Source organism: Branchiostoma belcheri, unplaced genomic scaffold (assembly GCF_001625305.1).
Source record: "Branchiostoma belcheri isolate BF01 breed outbred unplaced genomic scaffold, Haploidv18h27 scaffold290, whole genome shotgun sequence".
In the NCBI taxonomy this organism is placed as follows: domain Eukaryota; kingdom Metazoa; phylum Chordata; class Leptocardii; order Amphioxiformes; family Branchiostomatidae; genus Branchiostoma; species Branchiostoma belcheri.
The window spans coordinates 64,325-68,092 of NW_017803899.1; positions in this window are offsets into that span (position 1 = coordinate 64,325).

A 3,768-nucleotide genomic window follows, 5' to 3' on the forward strand; every position below is an offset into this window, starting at 1 on the left:
TCATCATTCCCTTACGTGTTCGGATCATTTCCGGAGTCCGGAATGGGACCATAATACTATTCGCCATATCCGGACTCCAGGTAATGAAACGTTTTCGGACTCAAATCACGTTCCGAATACTTAGCGTTACCTGGACGCATTCGGAGCTATTACGTCCCAGAAGGAGTCCGGAATGGGACCATAATACTATTTGCCATATTCGGATTTTCAGTAATGGGCGTTTTAGGACTCTAGGTTTCCTGACCGCGTTCAAAATGAAATGCTGCATATACAGAAGATTTTCGGAAACATTAAAGGGCACAACCTTTACAAGAACAACAGCTTAAGCCTTGCCCGAGTTCCTATCAACTAAAGGTATTTTGACAGCTTACAAAGGTATGAGTCTTCCAGTTGACAACCAGGAAAGCTAAATCTTTTGTGTAGACAGTTTGTTGTGCCATAAATCTCTAAGCAGATGTTAGGTGGAATATTGCGCCGTTTTCGAACTATGGCAAGGGTAAGTAAGTGTCAGAGAATCCCGGCTTTTGGAACGTTTTCACCCCAACATCTGCTTGGATTTAAGGTAAGTTCTGATGGTTTATTTAATTTGGTGACGTAATGCCCTGGGCACCAATTCTGCCCACTGTGAATTCTGCAGTGCCGGAACCAGAAAATTCAGATTGACCATTAGACTTTGTCAATCTTATATATATATATATATATATATATATATATATATATATATATATATATATATATATATATATATATATATATTTACTTTTCTTTTATTTACTTTTCTGCCATGTCTCAAAAAGCTTCAAACAAAGAACTTATGATATTCAACACGAGTTTTTGTACAATTGCAGCAATCAGAGTGGAGTGACCAACAGTGACATTTGATTGTCCTATAATGTCTGTTTTTAATGATATTTTAGAAATAGAGGAACATTTTAAAGTGAGGTGTTACATTCGGCAGATTTTATTTGGAAGGTTAAAACGCTGGAAAACAAGAGAAAGTAATTTTGATATTATCAATATTCAAACAGCCAGCTCCAGACAATCAACACATCAAATAGGCTATATCACTAAGGCCCCAATAATACACAACTTTTTGTTGCAACAGCATTGGGCGTAGTAGCGTGCGTAGTCCAGTGGTTAGCGATCCTGCCTCTGGACTAAGAGGTTGGGAGTTTGAATCCCGGCTGTTGTCGCTCACCCATCATGCACGCTACTGTTAATGGTCGCAATCCTTAGGACGGGACGTTAAGCCGTGATCCACTGTTCATTGTGCTTGTCGAAAAGAGCTAGGGGAATTTCCCCGGTACAATGAACCTGTAAATACTGTACATAGCGTCTGTCTTCTCTGTCACGACCAGTGGAAGATTAGCTCTTCAATGAGCTAAACTGGTTCGAGATCACTTTTTCTTTCTTTCTTTTTCTTTTCATTGGGGCCTGTTGTATTCCAAAATGGCGTATTCACATGAAATGGTCCCCGGTTTGTAATACAATAGTAGCATTCCAGACAAGAATTCGAAATATATGAATTTTTGCAAATGTTTTAATTTGTCTCATTGACTATGGAAATAAGGTCTTAGTTAGCATAATCTAGTTTAATTTATGGTTTTCTAAATTCAAATGACAACATTTTTCGTGTAAAATTCCTCTCCTTTGTCATACTTCATTCAAACATGTCCTCATTAATTATGCAAATGACCTGGACATTAACATAATATATGCATGGTGGTATTACTCTTTAAGGTAACAAGCCATAAAATTCCAATAATGAATCCCAGAATTTTCACAGTAATTATGCAAATTAGGTCATCATTTGCATAATTGGTATCTGTTGATGTTCCGCCTGCCACAGACTAAATAGATTACATGTATAACAGTACTTTTATATAAAACACTGTAATTATAGAATGTCCTCCTTAATTATGCAAATTAAGTCCTCATTTGCATAATTTGCATTTAATCATGTACAACTCTCTCTTAGCTACCTACACACCAAAAATGATGAACATACGTTGTTCTTAGCTTGACTTATTGGCTTTTAAAGATTTCGCCAGAAAGTTCCCTGCAGTTACAGAACAAGCTGCTAGGGGGACCAAACTCACACCACTTATTCTTGACAGAAAAAACTATCTGTCATCAAAAATCCAAGACCATAGCATGTTTAGGACAAAAGATACAAAAACCGTAAGTCCTGCTGCAGCCCCAAGGTCATCCACCAGGAGGCCTATATTTGACTTTGACGTTTGTCTTCCTAAGACTTACCAGCATACCAAATATCATCACAATCCATTAGGCGTTATGAAGTTATGCTGACTACAAATGTGCGGAAACACAAACACACACACACACACAGACCGCGCACCAAAAACAATACCTCCATTTTTCATGGAGGTAATAATGACATGGCTGGCCTACGATTTGGAGAGTCCTGTGTACAGTGGGCCTCAAGCATTGAGTGGCCTTTAACTGAGAACATTTCTGGTTCTATTCAGGTGGCATAGCACCATGGGAAGAAAGCTGCGACACGTGCTGATTTTCCTTCTCATCATCCTGAAGGAGCCCAGCATGCCAGAAGCTGACTGCAACTGTAAACCATTATCACGCTGCAAGTGTCCCAACCTAGGGCTGACCAGCATCCCCCAGAATCTCCATACATCAATCAGCATATTAGATTTAGCAAGTAACCGTATTAAAACTGTAGAGCAGTCTCAGCTGTTACGGTATAAGAATTTGCTTAAGTTGTGCCTCGAATACAACCAGATAACAAAGATTGTAGCATGTGCATCTGAAAATCTGTCCCAGCTACAAGAGTTGCACCTGTCCCACAATAAAATAACTGGCATCCATTCTGGTACATTTGCAAATCTACCCGAGCTACAAAAGTTGTACCTGGACAACAACCAGATAACTACCATCCATATCCATGGTGCATTTGAAAATCTGTCTAAGCTATCAGTGTTAAACCTGACCCACAACCAGATAGCTGCCATCCGTTCTGGTACATTTAGAAATCTGCCCCAGCTACAAGAGTTGCACCTGTCCCACAACAAGATTACCCATGCACCCATCATTCCTACACTTCCCAAGCTACAAAAGGTGTACCTGGACAACAACCAGATAACTTACATCGGTACACTTGTACATCCGCGCAGGCAACGAAATGTACAATACTTGTACTTGAACAAAAACCAGATACTTTACATCCATGAACGTGCATTTTTATATCTGCCCCAGCTACAGTTCTTGTGGCTGAATCACAACCAGATACATAAAAACCATTGTAGGACATTTATAACCCTGCGCAAGCTACAAGAGTTGTACCTGGACCACAACAATATAACTGCCATCGACTCTGATGCATTTTTAGGTCTGCTCCAGCTACAACACTTGTACGTGAACAACAACCAGATAACTACCATCCGTTATGGCATTATTTTCCAATCTGCCCAAGCTACAATACTTGTACTTGGACAAAAACCAAATAAGTACCATCCGTGACGCCGGAACATTTGCAAATCTACCCCAGCTACAAAGGCTGTCGCTTAAAGGCAACCGGATAACTACCATCCCTTCTGGTACATTTGCAAATGTGCCCAAGCTACAATACTTGTACTTGGACAAAAACCAAATGACTACCATCCATTCTGAAACATTTGCAAATCGGCCCCAGCTACAAGAGTTGTGGCTGAATGGCAACCAGATAACTTCCATCGCTTCTGGTGCATTTGGCACATCTTCCAAGCTACAAAGTTGTCGCTTAAAGGCAACTGG